General features: G+C 41.8%; 1 protein-coding gene across 9 annotated transcripts in view; it reads right to left on the reverse strand.

Annotated features, from left to right (window-relative positions):
* Nucleotides 1-21,566, reverse strand: part of LOC122982039 (teashirt homolog 2) — a 102,399-nt gene that overhangs the window by 60,987 nt on the left and 19,846 nt on the right. The window contains exon 4 of one of the 9 annotated variants that reach the window (XR_006403382.1): nucleotides 18,640-18,714. The exons of the other annotated variants lie outside the window; for them this stretch is intronic. The gene's annotated coding sequence lies outside the window, so the exon portion shown is untranslated. Of the gene's footprint in view, nucleotides 1-18,639; nucleotides 18,715-21,566 lie in introns of those variants that run through there. 9 annotated transcript variants of the gene reach the window in all.

Consider the following 21,566-nt stretch of genomic DNA (forward strand, 5'->3'; position numbering starts at 1 on the left):
TTTTTCTTGATAAATTTAAGATAAAAGACGTGGCAGTCATTTTCTCCCGTGACATATTTGTTCTTTAACAACAAATCAATGGCTGTGAAAGCTTGGCACCTGAATACAGAACAATGGGGAGATGAAGCGAAGATTGTCTTCATTAGGCACATTAATATTCATAGAAAGTAGGAAAATCTGACACCACGGAGGACTTGGTAACCTTTTCTCATATTAGATTTTTTTTTTTCCCAACTTCTTAACACAATTAAAGTCCAGCAATGACTTAATTAATGCGGCTTTCTGTCAGGCGCTTTAAAGAACTGTCAATTTGGCCCTGGGTCTGCCTGTCAGCGGGGAAGAAAGACAGTCATCCCACTCTTACGGGAGACAGTCGGAATCACAGTGCCGGATAAAGTCACATTCTCAGACACCTTGCCAAATTGATTCTTTTAAGGGTTTTCTTGCAGATTACCATTTCTTCCTTCCTGTCTCTTATTCTCCACGAGTGTCAAATCTGAGAGAGAAATCTAAATTCAGTTTTAGGTTGTGGCTATTACCATCCCTCTCCCTATTGTGCTGGTTGCTGCTGATACCCGGTTAAATTATGATTTGAAATGAAACGTTTCTAGTGAAAGAAACCTCTGAGTTCTGAATCAATTAAAGAGATATATGGTTAGAGCGCCACTGCCCTCGCGGTTAGCGAAGTTATTGAATCAACAAAAAGATTAGCTCCTGTTATTAGTTTGCATGAAGTTACCGCGTTATGCGCTCTGAGAACATGCCCTCGTGACAAATGATATCAGTAACACGTCATAACGACGGCGCGGCCCGCTTTTCTTGGTAAAAATCAGCCTCCTTTACAGTATGTGGAGAGCGCTCAGGCTGTGAGGAGCGAGGCGGGTACATTTCCTTTTAGAACCAGAACTGTCTTCAAGTGGAAGCCACAGGCTGTCCAAACAAGATGACAGTGTAAATGGCTGCTGCTAATGACTGATTCTCCTCTTGCCTGGGTTTTGATCAAAAATAGCTCCTTCCCCTCTCTCTCTCTCCTCTCTCTCTCTCTCTCTCTCTCTCTCCTCTCTCTCCCCTCTGAAAATGGCAGCGACCAAGATTGAGGTAATGGCCCTTACTTTAGAGGCTGACACAGCTGCGGGATTTGTTATCACTTTGACTGAGATCAGTCTCGCTTTATAATAAGTGAGCTGATATTTTCAAGAGATTCCGAATTAGCCTGTTACGCAAGTAGTTTGAGTCAAACCAAAACAGAAATATACAGCATAATATTTTGTTAATCTAAATGATTATAAACTCCTCCTTATCCTTCCCGAGTGTTATTCTGAATGGTGCCACTATAATATTAAAAGCAGTCAAAATCAGATTTTAATGTTCACTTTCTCATCTATCCACTAGGTGTGACCAGAGGGGGGATGATGAGGGGGTGGGAAGGGGGGAGGAGGGGGGGGGGGATTCATACACTGCCATTCTCTGTATTAATGAACCAATACCTGTGATCATTCTGCAGGAGGTGTAACTGGCTTGGCAGGTGTGCTGCCACTGGGAAACAGATTAAAATAGTCAGAGTTCCTTTCAAGGCTTGTACAGAAAACAATGGAGGCTTCACAAGGTAATCATGCCATTATATGAGACGGAGGGACTAATTGGAATTATACTAGAACAGGCAGGGAGCTCATTAAAACCTTGAGCACTACCTCATGATAAACAGTCACTTTAAGGGCTGGCACTAATATGATGAGGCAAAGTCTTTATTTCTCACTTTCCAATGAACACATCTGATGTTTAAGCTCCTTATACTCACTCAGCAGGTATCGTGCCGATTGTAAGACTCCTTAATTGCCACTGGAAATTAGTAAGATGGTTATATAGAGAGCTTTTCGTCCTCGTCACGCGGGAAACACCGACCGAGACGACGCTGTCTCTCAAGGTCTGGATCATTCTGAACTCTTTTTTAATACAGTCATACTGTGCTTTTCATACTTCATATTAAACATTTCATGTTTTGTCATCCGCTTTTCAACATGCGTTTCATTATTACAAATTTAACCGTGTGTTAATATATTAATTGTTCAACTTTGCTCATTACAACCCCATAAAACCTCACTAATACAATCCCATAATAACGCAGCAAGCTTGTTATGGACTCTGACAACCCGTGATTAAAATCAGACTCATTTTGCTTGATGAGAAATTGGCTTTACCCAAAATAACTTTATATCCCCCTGCTTTCCAACCACAGTTCATTAGCTCCATCTTGCTCAGGCAGGATTCTTTGTGCCATTTTGACTGTATTCAAATCTCTTTAATGCCATCTCATGTTTAAAGACTGGCCATAAATCCCATATCAGTTCTTAATGACCACTGCCGGCCAGCCGGTAATATGTCATTGTTCGCAGGCGATCACCCAGCGGGGAATAGACCATGCCAGTCTTTGTAATTGCACACCCAGAAAGATTTATATTGCCATTATGCACACCCATAAGAAATAATTCAAACATATCATTGAAAAAAAACAGCCTGCACATTGCTGATCCCCCAAATCTCCACTGAGCATCTAGCTGGTATAATATTCGACTGCTACTCTGCTAACATGGCTTTACTGTCTCATAGTAAAGATGTCTCCAACACTCATATTCCATATGTCTATTTATTAGCAATAATGTTTCTCCTTCTGAAAGGCACTTTAGCAGGAGTATGCAAAGGTGGTGTAGGAAAACGCGAGGCGTCGTATAACTGCTGGAGCGCTACGAGTGATCGAGATTAACAAGATCGAGATTAACTTTATTGTCATTCAGAATATACACAGGACGAGTGCACAGCAGAGGGAAATTATGTTGCAACCGGCTCATGAATGTAATGAAAAAAAAATGCTAAAAACTGACAAAAGTAAAAAAATAATGAGTTAATTATATAAACATGATGTAAACAACCATGTACTAATAAAAATCCACATCACAGAATAAAAGCAGTAACTAGATTTGCACAGTCCAAGTGTGTTGTTTTTGTATGTGAGTCGGGGAGGGTGTCAACTGGTGGTGGTGGTGGTGGTGGTGGGGGGGGGGGTTACTGGGATTTAAGGAGTCTGATGGCTTGAGGGAAGAAGCTTTTGCAGAACCAGGCAGTTCTGCACTGTATGCCACAGTACCTCTTGCCGGAGGGCAGAAGGGCAAACAGTCCGTGATAGGGATGAGCGGGGGTCCCCCAGCGATGTTGGTGGCCTTGGTCAAGCGGCGTTTGTGTGATATGTCCTGAATGGATGGGAGTGAAGTGATGATGACTTTTTCAGCTGTCCTCCCCGCACTCTCTGCAGGGACTTCAGGTCTGAGGCATTGCAATCTCCATACCAGATAGAGATGCAGCTGGTCGGTACGCTCTCTATGGAGCCTCTGTAGAATGTAGTGAGGATGGGAAGGAAGGGAGGGAGGGAGGGAGGGAGGGAGGGGGCGGGAAGTGCGAGCACTGCTGGGCTCTCTTGGCTAGAGATGAGGTGTTTAGGGTCCAAGTCAGGTTATCCGTGATGTGCAACCCCCAGGAACTTTGTTGGTGCTGTTGATGTAGAGCGGAGTGTGAAGTCAACAATGATCTCTTTCGTTTTTGTTGACATTCGGGGGACAGATTGTTTGTGTTGCAACAAGTCCGACTGTAAAACAGCTCCTCGTCGTCCCCAGATGAGGCCGACTACCGCTGCGTCATCCATGTATTTTATAATGTGGTTGGTGTGCTGAACTCGCCACGACAGCGGCTAAGTGGCTGGAATATTCCTCCGCTATCAATCAGCTGGGGCGGTATTCCCCCTAAACAAACTCCTCCACGTGCACTCCTGCTTTTTTTTTTTTTAACTGAACGCCTGCGATCCTTGGATGGCTCTGGGATGTGGTGATTGAAGACGCAGTTAGCTGAACTCCCCAAAGTGTGCCGCCGCAGCTTTGTTGTGCAGCCTTTCCTCCTGAGAGGGGAGGCAGGTGTAGGCTGACGCAGGTTTTGATCACCTTGGTGAACGCGGACCTAAGTGGCTTCTCTCTCTCCGTCGTCCGCGGGGAGGACAACGGCAGCCAACTGCGGAAGGACGGGTGTTTGACTCGGGCTAATGAATTGCCTGGTTGAACAGAATTACATCATGCTTGTTTTCTTTAAAAGGATTTGACAGGTACTCAAATATGCCGGTTGACATTATAATTTAAACTACCACACCGCATGGGGGGGGGAACAAATAAGAAATTGTAACTGTAGATTGATAAAAATGTGAGGATATGCGGGATGTTTATTCATGAATAGCTGATAATAAAAACTGATATACTTTTACAGAAAATCTACAGCTACCGACATGAGAACGACGGTGACCTCTACTTGTTCTCTTTGTCCCTGCTTAGAGGGCCGGGGAAGCAGAGGGGGGGAAGTTGAAATACCCTGCTCAAGTCAGTCATCAAAAGCAGGCCAGTCATGCAGACTCCTGTTTCAGAGTCTACTGAGACCGCTCCCAGGGACTCTTTGTTCCTTTTCAACCAGACTGCTGCTGTCTCCTCGCTCAGGGGGCTCACTCACCAGTGACAGCCACAGTCAGATCATACTCCCCGCAATCAAATACAGTTTTATTAGATCTGTCTTGCAGAGCGGCACTCCACTGCAAAAACATGTTTTGTTCTCTTTAACCTATTCCGCCGGGGACGCAAACCAACAGTGACACTGTCGTTTGTGAGCAATGCAGTATGACTCCCTTGTGGTACAAATGTCAGATTATACCGTGCAGTACTAGTTATCCTCCTCCCTAAATATAGCCTCTCTGGTATCATAGCCTGTCGCAAGAAATTCATGGCTTCACACACATGGCCTTTAGTGGAACCCAAGACACTGTCACAAACCTTAAGAAGTGGCCAGGATGAGACTAATTGTAAATTCATATCTGTCTGCAAACTCTCCTTGTAATTCTGAGAGGAGAGTCACCTGCCCCCAGCTTGATCCGGGCTTGTAATGTGTGATGTGCACTTTTCAGTCCCCGTAGATATCAAATTGATTTGCACGCGGAATCGCCGTCTCTTATTAAGCTGGCATTTCAGCAGCGTGTTTGATTTAAATAGGCACATGTATCGGGAAGGTATGACCAGCTGTGTGTCTGTCACAGCATGATAGACTGTTTTGATATCGGTCACTCAAACCAATCATCTACTCTTAGAGGTTTTAATTAAATGCAGAGAACTATTGGTGTGTTAAAAAAAACATCATCACAGCTCTGCCATATAAAAGGAGCTGTTTGTGATCTGAGGTGAATCATCATAACTGTGACATGATCGTCATTTTCTTCTTGAAGAGCTGCTTGTTTTTCTCCTCTTTTCTCTCAAACAAGGCTTAGTATAATAATACGTGGGGCTTTTTGCATGCTGTTATCATTGGATGGAGGATTACACGCAAAACAGCAGGTGAGGTCACAACAACAAGGTGAGGTGGGGAAAAAAAAAAAAAAAAACACCACCACCACCGAGCAGTGACTGTTGCATTCACATGTCATTCACCTGAGCGGGAACACTCATGCGCCGTGGACGAAGCATGACACATGTCCGGCGTTTTCGTGTATTCGTGAGAGCGTGAGAGACGGCGTGTCATGCGTGTCTGGTAGGGATACATTTATCTGACTGTCCTCTTCTGGGATTCTAGAAAAGTTTTATCTCGCACTTTGTTTTGTTTTGTTTTTATATGAAAAGAAATCATTTTTTGCCTAATAAATAAGATCCATATACTGTTAAAACATACAAAATGACTCCAGGGCTTTGGATTTTTCCTACAGACTTGATTTTTTTTAAAACAATAATATTCTTCTATAACTATTGAAAAGTCATTCAAAGCTGCATATAGGGGTTTTTTCTTTTTTTTTTTTTCCTTTTCAGACATCCAACCCTATAAATAATCAAGGCCTTCTCCGATTCCTCCGAGTAATTATCTGTGTTCTCTGACAGCCACAGGCAGCGGCAAACTGACAGGCCTCCATGAGGGAGATGTTGTGTAAATTTTATGAGTGACAAAGGAGATTAGTAGAGTGACTTTGTACATGTAACTTTGACCTCCTTGGAGCTGTGCATGCGGAAAGGTGAGCCGGAGCCCGAAGAGGAGCCTGACCCAAAAACCCACTTCTGGGTGAGTTTTTTTCTTCCCCCCCAAACATTCAAGAGAAATATGTTTGAATACAGTGGAAGAAAGGTAAAACTTATTTAGCCATTACACAATAGTGATGTCAGCTAACTTGCAAACCGCCACTTGTACTTCCTGTGTATGTAAGGGATCTCAGAAGATGTGTGTTTTACGTCGGTCTGTTGTTATATTTTGGCAGATGGTTGGGATATTGTGTTGGATTTGGGTGAAAGCGATAGTTTTCCCACAGATATAGTGATTCTGGAGAGGCACTCGTCAGTTAAATAGCGGCCTGCCTCCACGATTTCCGTTTCTGAAACTCCCCCTTTATCATACAGCTATTGTGCGCCGCTACCGACGGACCAACCCTAAGCGTTCTTTGCTCTGATTTCCCATTGATGGTCTTTCATATAGTGAGTCTGCTCCCAGAAAGAGAGAGGCATTGTTCCCCCGTAATTACAGGGCCTGTGGTTTCAGCACGTATGTATGCCTCGCCTCCGGCTCTCTCTCCGTGATTGTCACCGAGATTTGACGGAGGCATCGGGCGCACGTGAGCGAAGGGGAACACAGTCTTGCCATCACACACCCTTCTGTTTACCCGAAGTGTCAGAGGACTGATGTCACCCGGAGAGAGAGAGAGAGAGAGAGAGAGAGAGAGAGAGAAACAGAAGAGTTGGGCCTCGGTGGATTCCTCCACGTCTCTCTCTCTCTCTCTCTCTCTCTCTCTCTCTCTCTCTCTCTGTACGTCTGCCTGTCTGTCTGTCTCTCCGGACGTGTCGTGAAAAGCGATGATAACGGAGCGGTGCGTCGAGTTCAGCGGCCACGCGGCGTTGCAAATCTCCCTGGCCATCTTGCACGGCTCACGCTGTTCAAACAGGTTCCACGTCGGCTTGTGTCTTGTCTTGTCAAGTGGCTGACATTCTGATTTAATCAACATCCACGCCTGCCAGATGAATTAGATCACTATCAAAAATGCACAGGGAGCGCCGTGTCCCTCACTTGTCAGAACCAAAACTCATCTGCTCGTTTAATTATTACATTCTCCCGCCAGAGGAGCGTTGTAGCTCTGTGTGGGCTTAAGGTCGTCTGTCCTCGGTGCTTTGTTAAACTTGGATGAGCCCCAGAGACTTTTATAATTCTATCTCCGACTTGCATCATTTTGAAAAAACACATAACGGTGGTCCGGAGAAGGAAAACAAACAACAGCATTCCTTCCTTGCCTTCTCTTCTGAACATCGTCTATGATCTGTTTTTCAGTGGAAAATGAATCCGCTACTATGTTTTAATTTCCACCATATCTGCCCGCGGTTGTTAATAAATATAAGATCTCGGCGCTCTAAACAGACAGCGAGGCGTTCTTTGTTTTTATTTGACGAATGACTCAGAAAATGTTTAGACACGTATGTCCATCGTGCTTTCCGTGGAACGCCGTACCTATTACTCCTTCGTTTTTTAAGTTTGCTGTGATGATTATAATAAATGGGGAAGTTGAGTGCTTGCTGGCAAAGCAACTGAGAGCGGCGTGATCATCTAGAAACAGCTGAAAAAGGACTGATGTGAACGCCAACAGCTCGTTCCCTGAATTGAGACTGTTTTCTGGAAGTATGTACTTTGAGAAGCAAATGCTTTCTCTTATGTATATCACTTTCTTTTTATTATTAAATTCACTATTTTATTCAATATGTGAGTGCAGGAACGGGCATCGGATTGATGCGATTGTATATGAAAGTGGTAGCAAAGTCTAAAAGAAATGATTTTATTTTGAAGTTTAACAGAATTACTGCGAGGAGGAGAGGACTGTGCTGTGTGAGGATGGTTCAGCGTGTTCCTAATGTGAGTGTATGCTGCATGAATTATCAGTGGGAGGACGGCTGTGGTTTAGCTGAGCTGAAGAGATTCAGATTGAGATGTCCACTCACGGCTCACTGGTTTGATATTTCCATCATCGACAGCAAAGGAGACTCTGACAGTTGGGCTGCACAAAGCCAGCTGTTTTCATGGTTTGAAGCGTCCTGAACGTGCACCCAAGTTGAAGGATTTGGTAGGAGATTATTAACTAAAGTGACACCCAGAACACAGGCATCCACAGTTGGAAAATCACTGGGTCTCCCTTTTTTTTTTTTTTTTTTTTCTTCTCTCTCTCCTTCTGCTGCTCTCTTTCTCTGTGTAATTTTGGAGCAAAGTGCTCCAGCATGTTTGTGTCAAAAGTTCCAAATTGAAAAGTGTGATAAGGTAGGAAGAACATTAAAAATAGATAAACATACATCTGTGGACTAATCTGGTGGGGGGGGGGAGGTGAGGAAGGGGGGGGGGGGGAATCAAAGCATGAAGGCATGATGGTAATCATGGCACTGCTGATCAAATGATTCCAGAATAAAAGGGCAGATTAAATCTGTGATCGATGCGATAGATTGTTGTCATTAAACGACTTTGTGATTTCTGAATTATTCAAAACACATAAACCCATCTGGTGGAGTCTGGTCTCCATTAACAGACGGCGATGGTGGGCAGGTTCACAACCGAAGACGAATGAACGTTCACATGGATCTGTGTTTAGTTAAAAAATTGAATGGAGGATGTGTGTTTTTTTTTTCCTGTTTTAGGCATTGCTCACTACTTAAACTCTTGATTTCTTTTTGTTGTCTTATTTATGTATTTATGTACTAATCATTAACAGCACCACCTTTGATGTCCTCATCATATTCTGGAAGAAGGAGCGTTGTTCAGCCTGACAATGAGACGACATGAGACGACCCTTGAGTTAACACATAGTTAATATTTCTTTCACTTTATTCTGTGAAGAGATAGATTGTTGAGTTACTGCTGGTCTGTGAAATGAAAATATTGGAGTGATTATGTGCAAAAGAAAGTTAATCCTTCACTCGGTTTTCATCACTTACTCATCCTTCAGGAATTCAGGATGAACAAATTTATACTTTCACAAGGGGAAAAAAAAAAAAAGTTTCCACAGGTGGTAGCCACAAGGAAGGTGACTTGTTAACTATTCAGGCAACTTGATCCAAATTTCCGAGAAGCGCTCATATGTTCAGTTCGTCTCGAAGTTCGGGTGATGTTTCATTTTTCACCACGTTCGCCACATTTGACATCACACCTATCATTAGAAAGCAATTAAAACCCAACTTCCTTTGCAGATTTTAAAAATAAGAGACAGTTCTTACAGTTCTGCATCATTTCTTCCTTTAGCACTGCAGCTGCTTGCAAAATAAAGGGAAAAAGACCTTTGTGGATGTTGTCCTTCGCCATCCTAGGAAAAGATGTGCAAGTTTTTCACTTAAAATAATGAAAGACTCCCCATATCCTAGTTTAGGGTTGGAGATGAGGATGCAAACAGACACCTGAAACTTGCATTATGCTGACTGAGTAGTTCTAAGCATATATTTTGATATTGCTTTGCTGTTGTTTAAGTAGATTTTATTGAAACTAACACTGTTTTGAAGCTCCTCTTGATAATATTGATGTAAAAAATATCTTGTGTGATTGAGGTTTTGATTATTTCCTGTAATATAATATTTATTTATTATATATATTTCCAAAAATACAGTGGATAAAATAAAATTATTCTCTTTTATTTGTCTTACTTGATGAAACACATGCAAAAAACTAATTGAGTGCCTATATGATGGCATGTTTTCTATGAATTTCAATATATTTATCAGAGGGAATGAGGTTTGTTTACTTTTAATATTACTGGCTCGGACGCCTGTGAGCTACAGCTGTAATCACTGCAGTCATCTGTACCTCAAAAAAAAAACGACGCCAGCGTTTAGTTTTTTCTTTGTTTATCTATCAAAGCACTAATAATCTCTCTAAAAAAAATTCTCTCTTACTCGTTTGACCACAGCTGTTTTTATGTGTCAATTGAATAAGAGCCAGAGCAGAAGAGATGCTGCTTCATCGTTTCTCTCATCCGGGTCGAGCTCGGGTCAATCCTGAATCTGATCTGAAAAATGTAACATCTCCGGCGATGCCTCACAGACGCATTAAGGGAAAAAAAAAGGTATTTTGGCTTCTGTGGATCAGCATTCTTCTCAGGCTTGCGTACGGGGGAAGTGAAAATACAATATCATTTCGGAAGATGCTTGCATTCATCTTTGAATGAGCCTAACCCTCACTTTGAGCCACCTCACAGAAAAAGAAAAAGAAAAGAAAAAAAAAAAAGAGGTTTAGGAAGAAATGAAAACCCCCAGCGCTGCTCACTCATCTAAGAAACATTAAATGTACGGTTTGTTTACCCCGCATGTGCACTTATGAATCCCAGGGGTGCCGCAACCTGTGTATAACTCACCCTTAGGGCCTTGGGAGTATTTTTCACTATGAAATGAAATTTTATAGCATGCGAGATTAGCCGACACTAATGCAAGGTCAAAAATAATAGAATCAATAGGCAGGCTTGGTGATGTTAACATTTACAGAAAATAATGGGCTGAAAAGCGCTGTTGAGAACAGAATGAAATGAGTCTCTGCAGAATTCTTATTGATGGCTTTTCATTATTTCTAATAATTTGACTTTCTTTTTTTGTGTGCTGTTTGCCGGGGGTACGGCCCTCGCTGTGGTGCAATGGTTTATCTCTCCGTTGTGTGTAGGTGTTTGTATGCTTGTGTATGTGTGTATGTGTGAGTGGGTTTGTGCTTTTTTTTTTTTTTATGTTTACACGCACATGTTTTATGGTCAATAAACAGCTATTTTCTGCCAAAGTCTTTCAGCTGCTGATCAGATCTCTCCTTGTAACGCGGCGGCGGCGGCGGTGATGATGGCGGCGGTTCGGGGGGGAAGAGATGAATCTCAGTAGATGGGCCAACTTTGTAGATGTGAGCTTTGTCTGGCGTTTAGAAATGTTTCAGAATGCTGGATGTTTATTGCTTCTGACAACACTTACTCCTTCAGAGAACGGGCCAACATCAAATGAAGTGTCCAAGATAAACTCAAATGAATGTTTCTGCGTGACCCTGTGTTTTATAGGCTATTGGGAGTATTTGCACTATCTGAAGCTAATTCTAGTCTGATTACAGGGGGGTCTGAGATCCCCTTCTCCATTATAACCCCGCTCGCTGCTATTGTCTTTCCTCTCAGACTAATGAAAATAATGGTTATGAATGTTTTTGGTGCACTTTGATTGTCACATCAACTGTTTTTATTGCTGTCATTATGGTTTAACATCGCACTGTTAATTCTGTTAATTAAAAAGCTGATTGCTTTTGCCAGTCTGTGATCTCCATTTGGTGAGTCCATATGGTAGAGATTGCTTGTTGTAAATTTCAATGAAGCCTTATCACAGCGTCGCTATGTATAATCAAGCAGTACAAGTGCTTGAATTGCAAAGAAAGCCTCATCATCCTCCTTCGCCACTCTTTTCCCACCGCAACTTCACTCGGACTAACGTCTTTAAACGGCTTTTGTTTGGAATCGTTAGAGAGATTACGACAGGGTCTTTGTTTATTAGCGACACGTTTAAATGCATATCTGATATAGATAAAAGGTGACGATTCCAGTTTTAGATGACCACACTACATAAAAAGCTGCAGTAATTTACTTTAAATGACAAAAAAACATGATGAGGATACCTTTATAAGTAATATTTCATGCTCTAAGAAGCATTCAAGCTCTCATTAACTACTACTCAGATACAAACAATTCTAATGAATGAATGTACTGTAATGTATGTATCCTCTATAACTAACAGGTGATGACGTACTTCAGCTGGATTTTGTTTGTTGTTTGTTTTTGTGAAAAGTCACCCTGTCCACTCTTCTGTCTGAACACAGACCGGCTGAATCTCCAAAAAGGACAGGTCACGTTTGTTTTGGGGGCATCAAAGTATAAAATTTGACCTTAATATGAGAATCAGATGAGCTGAGAAAACAGAATAAAGTTCTTCCTGTAAAGAGAGGTGAATTCATTCACTCAATTTTAAAAGTGCACATGTAAATGAGTTCTTCTAGTTTGCATAGTGCAGATAGTTTTCACCACAAATGAAAAGGGTTGGAATAAATATTAAATATCCTGATGTGGTCAGTTCAACAAAAAGATCAGTGATTGAATGACTTTTGCTCAATCACTTAAAAGTCTTTGACTAGATATTTTCTGTATCTCTTTGGTGCTGAGCAGAGCGCAAATGTAAAGTAAGTAAAGTAGCGTCTCAGCCTCCGTGTGTTTATGATAAAACAGTGTCAGAGTTTTTACTCCTGCATCAATAAATAAAAGTGCAGCAAATATTTGTATACATCTCAATTCCCTCCTACCTTATTCTGCATCTCTAAACACCTTAAAGTACATGTTGCGTGAGAATTTCCACTTTCCTTCTACTTTATCAAAGAGGTCCTTTAATAAATACGGATGAATACAATTTGGCTTTTTTGTGGCGCCTAAAAGGGGCTGCAAATTCTTAACAAACATCCTTGCAGGTTTAGTATTGGGGGGACCTGCTGTTAGCTGATCAAAGCCTTGTTTCCTGTATCTGTCCTCAGAGCAGGTTTGTGCAGATACAGGAGCGAGGCTACGGTGGGTACAGCTAAACCTGAAACTGAAATTAAAATGTCATGAACTAACATGTATTTGGAGGTTTTCCAACCGCAAAAAAGATTTCTCAACTTAAAAAACTTGTCGCTCGCACGTTCCCTGCCACCTTAAACACCACACAAACACCCAAACTGAGCCCACTCAACAGCTGTCCACGTTGCCATCCCCCCCCCCCCCCCCCCCCCCCCCCTCCCATCCCCCCCCCCTACACCTCCCCTCTAATCTGACTACATGTATCTCTACTCTAAACAGAGGAGGACTCATGATTCATGGGGGCCCGACATAAAACGCACCATTCCGGGTGAGCCGCATAACTCTTGTCATCGCAGGTCTTTGAATTCTTTGACGAAGCTTTTTGCTAAATAACGTCCTCATGCGTGTGGAATGCCGGTGTTTACAGAGAGAGAGAGAGAGAGAGAGACGGGGGGGAGGGGGGGAGGGGGGCGCTCACGGACGCGTCTGCCCCTGTCGAGCCCGTTCGGACTGTCTATCAGTTCAGAAGTCTCACACGAGTCATCCATTTCTCATTTTTGGTTCCCTCTGACAGGGGCCCCGGGCTCTGTCTCTTCTCCGCAGTATTTACAGTTGGTGGAATCTGTTTATGTCACACAGATGTAAATGTTTATACTTGATGAACGCTGGCTGGAGTTTTTACAGTCTGAAAAGATGTGTACGGCTTTTTTTTTTTTTTTTTTTTAAACGCGCGGAGATAGTTTAGCTTAATTTAACTGTCATCATTAGGGAATGTGAGATCCGTCTCAGACGCCGGCTATTGGGGTTTTTTTTTTTAAAAGCATGGGTGCCAGGTTTACATGTTTAATAGTGGTACTGTTTGTAGCGCCGAAGCCAGCAGCGTCCTTGTTAGGGCTCTCGTTTGCAAACGCCAGCTGATGTGGAATAAATTAGCTGGTTTATAGTTCTTTATTTCACACGTGAATAACTTTCCCAAAGCATGTTTGTTTTTCCTGCAATAAGAAAGAGTTTGGTAGAATTTAAGTATGTTGAAATCATTGAAATTAGGTTTTATGTTTTGTTTAAGTTATGCATGTATATAAGTAACCATGGCAACTCTTATGATGAACTGGATGCAGTGTTATCACTAGTTTTGGTGAAAGAGAAAAGGGGCAATAACACCTTCAGGCGGAGCGCTACAGTCTTAATTTGTTAAAGCCGTTGTCCTGAGCTCTTCTCAGGTGGGGAACTATTTATCATTTAGGCGGCCGTTATTTTTAATGAGTCTGTTATCATTCATTTTAGGGCATCCCACCTTTCCTTGACACGGATAGTATTTCTTTTTATATAGGACATAGGATTTATGTCTCCCTCTCCCCTCAGCCTCTCTCTTCCTCTCTCTCTCTCTCCCCCGGCTGGGAAGCTGTCAGCCGGATGGCAGTTGGGGATGCGGTGGTACGCTTGCCCTCCAACACCCGGTGCAACTGAGGGGCCACGGGGGCTCATAGAGCTTAAAACCGTAACCTGCCTTTGTGAAATCACTTACGCTACAGAAAATGTGCCCGTAATATGGACCCTGTTGTTCTCTCTGTGTTCTTTACAGAAGAGGACATGAAACTTCCACAAACTGGCTACAAGTTAAACTATCATCATGTTGTATCGATGTAACAGGATATGATTTTATTTTGAAATTTCACAGATTATTACTTCCAGTGACGGCCTCGACCTGCGCTACTGACCTTTCACTATCTGTAAACTGTAACTTCTGCTATTTTATCACTTGCACCACCCGAAGGCAAAAAGCTTTACAGCAGCATTTCTTTATAGCTGACGTTTTCTTTGAATATGTATTCTTTTAAAGGTTTTAACTTGTTTAAACACTTGTGTCATCTGTTAGTTAATAAATAGTGAGTAAAACTGTAACATTGTGTCACACGAACACTAAAGGATATTAAATATAACTTAGTAAATAGAAATACAATTCATTCATTAAAAAAAACAACAAATGTTAGCTTTTGAAGATTTTTTTTAAATGAATTTCAAACAAGCCACTGTGGACATTCAGACCGCAAAGTGTTTGAAGTTCTATCAGACGCCAAAACACTGTACAGACGGTTTATAATACTATAAAACAGGATTTTACGACTCTGGAAAGTTATCATGGTGGCATCCTTTTATCTTTTGTCATAACCATCATAGGTTGAAGTGTAGAAATACAGCATTCACAGTACTATGTAATCTACTACCTACAGTATATTGATCATTGACAGGATCAACTTTTTTGCATAACGGCCTTCTGTGTCGGCATCCTCTCATGGCCAGAATGGCCTCTTTGAACGCGGTCAAACTGTTAATAGTCTGGAGAAAAAGTCATCTCTCTGGAGCTAACTATTACTATTACTATTACTACTATCTATAAAAACAGATATGTAAATAACTTTTGTTTTTAACTTTTTGCAGATTCAAAAGTAAAATCTAAAAAAAGAACTCCACATCAGTCATAAAAAAGATAAACGTCAGCAATAACACTCATTGCCTGCAGGTGGAATGGTCTCCATGTTGTTACTTTTCTTGCCTGAGAGTAGCGCAGTTCGGTCTGAAATCACTGACGCTGCACTTCTATAACTGTATCATATTAGCTAGGTCTGATATCAGGTGCTTTGCATTGTTGCTGCTCTCAAAGTCACCTTGTCCGACTTTTCAGATCAGACCGGAGCTCTGCATCTCTGTCACTTAACAGATTTGACATAATTACCTCAAATTTTTATTAGCTATCAGTCTGAGTATTAAATGTTTATTGTGAGTGTTTATTAATGCAGACCGACTTGTCTTAGAAAGTATCTATGAAAGTATTTAAATGCAAGTTATTTCTGTTATTATAACATTATATTGTTATACTTACAGTTCCTCTTAATGTACATCCTGGTCACTCTGCCTGAGTCAGAAGTGGCTCTTTAATGAATGTGTCTCTGCAATCTGCCTGCAGTGTATACATGTCTTAGTCATGGTAGCATTAGACATGTGTTTGTACTTGTATTTTACTAAATGTTGGGCTATGATGCCTTCTCCCTGAAGTGTTGATCTAGGCCATATGTAGAGCTGGCAACACACTGTAATGGCAGGTGAAAGAATGTGCACTTGGCATCTTGCTCATTCTCACAGATGCACACACACACACTTACATTCAAACACACATACACACACACACGCACACACACAGGACATTGGCTCAAATTTTCTTGCTATAACAGAAATGACCCGACAGCTTTTGCGCAGCAAGATGTTTTCTGCTCTACTACACTTTTGGGTGGTGGTATCAGGATGTCCGCTCGGCGCCAACACCTCCCTCAGTTCCTCCACCTAACAGCTCCATCTTTCTACGAAGGCCTTCGACAACATCCACGTTTTACGATTCTAGAAAAACACGTCTTAATCTAGCGGATGATTGCGGTGAAGATTTGAAGTGGGATAAAGTAACAGACTGTTTCACTAGATAGGCAAAGCGCCCTTCATTGAAAGTTATTGCCAGGCAGCTGGGGGTAATACATCACAGCTTTTGTGAGGACAATGCTACCAAGCCGGATCCAAGTACAGATGCATCATAGTTGCACAGTGAGCATTTTGTTACAAATAATGTTGTCATCAATTTTCATCTTTTGTTTAAACATATTAGTCTTTTGGACAAGATAGGTCATATTTCAGCAGGTTGATAAATTTTCTCCCCTCTCCTCTTCACAGAATGTGCACTTAATTAATTACACAACCTTTAATTGGACAGATTATTCCTAATGGTGCTACGGTGCTAAATGTACAAACTCTGAGAGGGCTCACAAGTAATTATTTTAATGCCACATTCTGGGCTAGCTGTAATCAGTACATTTCAAATAATTAGTATTTTTCATAGGATAGGTACGGATACTCTAAAATAGACAAATTACATTTACATTTGTGTGTTGGGGTTTTTTTTGTGGCTGATCCCTCATCTACTGCATCATTTCCATGTGCTGAGGGCTTTACAGTATTAAGGGGCGTATGATCACCCCTTGATATTTTACGATATCTGGCTGTATTACCTCCTGTTTAATTACCTCAGTAATGTGCATTGATGTACATGATGGATTTTTACGGAAGCCCGCTTCTTAACTATCGGATGCTGCGACATGAATGATCATCACTGCCGCAGTGGTCTTAAGAGATAAATTAATAATTGTGATAGAGGAAGCGGAATACAATTAGCGGATGCGTCTGCGGTCAAGTAAAGAAGACAAACATGAACACAAACATGCTTACACGGTGTCGTGTCACTTAAACCGCTGATGTCAACAGCGTTTAAACAAATACAATCCGGTTTGTTGGCTTGAGTGATTCGGATCGCGTTCCGTCAAAGTACACAAACAATCTTTATTTACCTTATGTGAGCGTTTCTACTCCGAGCTGCTGGAACAATTTAGAGGAAAGAAAGAAGGGGGGGGAATGATGGCGTTGTTAAAACTTCACAGCTTGACTCAGAGATAAGGAGAGAGTGGTTGAACTAATGGCTGAGGCCTGGTTGGAGGGTGCCTATAAGGCCTCAAAGTCATATAATTCAAAGCATGTATGTCAGCCTCGTGCTCATTACCATGACTGATCATACTGTCTACCGGTATCCTGCCCGCCTAGCACCCGGGACCTGCAGGTGGTACTTTATCTAACATCCTTGTCGATTTTTCACGGGAAAAATTTTCTCTGCTAAGCAGTGCGAAATCACAGCTTGGCAAGGAACAAAGAGCACAAAAAAAAAAACACGATATAGTCAAATGAATAGTTGAACGACTGCATACAGTTTCTGTTTGTCTGAAATAAAGACAAACAACAGAAACGATGCAGTTGTACTGGGCTGTATCAATTTGTTTTCAGTGGTGGTGGACAATATAATACCATAAAGTGTATTTCATGCATTTTTTATGTTTTTTGCGGTGAGTAGCCAAACAACACACCGCCCTTCCATTCTGACAAACCCTGATTTCATATATCTAAGTGCTCAAATGCCCAAAAATCATGTGTCACCGACCATCATTCTTCCCTCTCTCCGCCATCGATGGAGCTTTTTTTTTTTTTTGTTGTTTTCCCCTCGTTCTCCCCCTCTGTCTCTTGTCCTTCTCTTTTATTGCTTTGTACAGCAAAGCACCATTACTGATCCCTTCCAAAGCACAAACTAAAAATCTATCCCGTTGTCATTTGCTGCACCGTGCCATCTATCATCGGGGGTGCTTGGCAGCGTCTCCGTACGAGAGAGGAGGTGCTGGAACAGGAGGCAGAGTCAAGGACTTTCACGCGCAACAAAAAACTTGTCACAATTATTTATGGCTCTTGCTGGGACACATAATAGGACACATCAAACTGCTGTTTTTTTGTGTGATGAGCGCCCTCACATCGCTGGCTCCCTTGTCGAAGTGGGTCACAGGCATCTCTTGCCTTACACATACAATTTCCAAGACAATGGCGGAGCACTTGGGGAAGTGACAGTGACAAATACTGGAGCCCCCACGGAAAGCTGGGCAGGCTGTTACATGAGTGATTGCGCCAATAATCATGTGGAGTCGTCACGTGTCTGTGGAGCAGGAGGGAGATGGGCAGCAGGGGTGGCAGGGGGTGGGAAGAGACGGAGAAAGAGAGAGAGAGAGAGAGAGAGAGAGGGAGAGAGGGAGGGAGTATATGAGTGTGTGTGAATAAGACAGGGAGGAGCTGGGGGAGCAGCAGGCCTGTGTAGAGAAGTGGCTAACAGGTCCTGGCAAATCATTTTTTATTTCCTTATCATCCATCTCCCACTTCCTCCCCTCAGATGAGTTGCTGCTAAATGACTGTCACTTTGGACGGTGCTGTGATATGTTCTGCTGTAGCGCCCGTAATTGGGAAGGGGTCACCGGTGCCTGTTTCTCTATGTGACCTTTCTTAAACTCGGCCGCCCAGGGAATTGGGCAGAGCCTCAGATTAAATTACTTCTCCAGCGCCTCGGCCCTTCACCTTAAGTGCTGGCACTTGGCTCCAGTTCATGGGAAAGAAGCCCCTTGTTCTCGCTTCAGCGCTTCAGGCACCAAGCACGGACTTGCCCGGTTTGCCAGCTTGAGCTAAGAGGGGAGAGAGAGAGAGAGAGAGAGAGAGAGAGAGCCTGTGCTGTGGATGTATGGCTTAAAACGCTTGGATGTATTTACACCGCACCTACAGATACGTTTCTTAATAAACAGTCGCTACATTCAAATTGGATCACATTGTCCTCCTCGCAAGTATCTCCCGGTAGGATGTCCGCAGCAAATCTGCGATAAACAACTTTTTTTTTTTTTAACCAGACGATATAGGATGTAGAGTAATGTGTGAGCTGAAGTAATTTCTTCAGTGTTTGTTTCAAGCTGTTGGTAAACAACAACAAAGAGTTAAACGTGAAATCATCATCTCGCTGTCAACGATATATACCCCCCGCCTCCTCCTTCCCGTCACCACTTAAAAAATGGCACATTGACCTGACACAGCAATGTGAGGAGAGAGGCAGCTATTCACTGCTCTGTTAGATATGATATAATGAGACGCCACAGCTCTGAAAGACTGACAGAAGAAAAAAACACCACCCAATTGTTCTCCAAACATTGTGGGGACGTCTAAATAAAAATGTCACATTTTGGCTCGCTATCATGCAAATTAATGGCATATCTGGCTGTAAAATAGACATTATGTGAAATCAAATCATCTCCCAAGACATAAAAACGCTCTGATCAAGTGTTCGTCCTCCCCTTTGAGAGCCTTCAACGGCTCGACTACCTCCTCAATTACTTTGGGTGTCAACAGACAGCTATCTGCAATGAGGGCATGTTTTCCCACATAATGACAACTGATAGCTGGTGTCAGACAGGTTATGCTTTTCAATTTGTGTCTGGCAATAATAACAATTACAGCTCATGCAAGTCCTCATTACCTTACAGTATGAATTCATTTTTGCTGTGCATATTTCCCAAAACACTCATCTCCACGCCCATCAGCAGAGGGGTAGGACAACAGAGGATAGAAAACAAAATGGTAAACTTTGATATAGTTGACCTTTGACTTTAAGAAGAATCTTTGCAGCCACTGATTCACTTTGGCTACTCTTGAAATTGCTCTGGATTTACAGGGTGTAACCTCAAAAAATAAATGTGGCAAAAATCAGTGACACATATTCTCCAGTTAGTGGTGAGAATCATGTTGCTGTTTGACTAATTATAACAGAGGTTTTTATTTCAGTAGCTCAGCAGCGTGCCAATGATGGCAGTTTTACGCATGTAGAGATGAACAGCAAAAAATTTTCAGGCTCTTAGGAGATGCAATTTGAACAAAAGAGGCAAATATGGCAAGGAATTACAACTGGAGTACTCTGATGCTATACATACAGACAAATATATGCGATGCATTTCATAGAACATGCCAGATTACATGCTGCACTGTTTGTATTGGTGCGAAAAGCGACAGTCGAGGGATTATAATCAGGCAAGTTCAAGAAGTAAAATCCCATTTATTTCCCCTCCCCATACTCTGTGATTCACTGAAACAGGAAGGAAAGTTAAGACACATCACAGGTAGCAAATACAAGAACTGGCATGAATTCAGTTTGTCAACATCAACAACAAATCTGTTGGATAATGGAGAAATAGACTATGGCTATGTTTGCAATACATATAATACAAATATAATACATATAATACTTAATGTCTTCAAATGACTTATTTTGTTTGACCAAATCTCAAAAGTGTCATTTAAATTAATATGAGTAAACAGAAAAGCAGCAAATCGTCACATTGAAGAAACTTAAAGTCACAAAATGTGTGTATTATCAAAATTTTCTGCCAATTAACTGATCAATCAATCAAAAAACAGTTTCAGCACAATACAGGGACCAGATGAAATAAAGTCAACTATTTGAATACATTCAGTTTTGGATTTTAGGGTCAGTTTTGGATAAATAAAGCAACTACAATGGTGTGATGTCACATCACATGAATTCTGGGTAATGAAGTCCTTAAAGCTGCTATAATCATCTGACCTGTAACTTTACTGTTTCGGTTAACTCTTGCTGCTCTCATAGCATTGTTTTCAGCCACAAAATCTCACCGTACACTACCTGCTCAACACCAAATGGCAAACAGACACGGTTAGCGACTAGCTGGTGAACATAACGGAGCATTTAGCAGATAAAGAGACAGATATTTCCCTCAGGAGTTGGTAGAAACCAAAAAAAAAAAAAGCTGAAAAGCTGAAAGAGAGTGAATATTGGACTTCTTTGACTCCAAATGAATGATAATGTTGTATGTGTAAATAAGAAACTGTTTGCTAACCAGTCAGCCATATCAAATTAAAAGGTGATGATATGTTAGAATAGATAACTATATCTACTATAACTATTCTAGTTGGTGGTTTAGTTTCCTTTGTTACTTTTGCTATATGAATTCTTGTGGCATCAACCTTTTGATCATCCATATGGAGAATACTACCAACTCACCCTCTCATACATGAAAATATAATGTTCACTGGTAGACCAGCTTTAAAAGTGGATCATTGTAACAACAGTACATCAGCAAACAGTAGAAGATGACTGAGTTGAGGGTCATTGCTTCTGTCACTGAGCTGCAGCCTCTCATTTTCTCTGCCTGGCGTCCAGCCCTATAAGTCACTGCCCTCAGTCTGGAGACTGGCTTAGTGTATACAACAAAGACAGACACGCCTGAGCTCCATTCAGTACTCCACGGTCAAGGCCCACCCACTCTGAAATCTTAGCTTACTCTGTCTGTCTGACAGGAGTTCTCCCCAAAAATATTCTTCCAGGAGATAAATGAACCTGTTCATCAAAGTTTCTATCGTTCTATCTTTACTCGTAACTTCCCTTTGCTAAAAATTCCACCCCACGTCTAAAATAAGAGATAATCCTCCCAATGAAAGAGCCTCACGTACCTGCTGG

Source organism: Thunnus albacares, chromosome 5 (assembly GCF_914725855.1).
Source record: "Thunnus albacares chromosome 5, fThuAlb1.1, whole genome shotgun sequence".
Classification (NCBI taxonomy): domain Eukaryota; kingdom Metazoa; phylum Chordata; class Actinopteri; order Scombriformes; family Scombridae; genus Thunnus; species Thunnus albacares.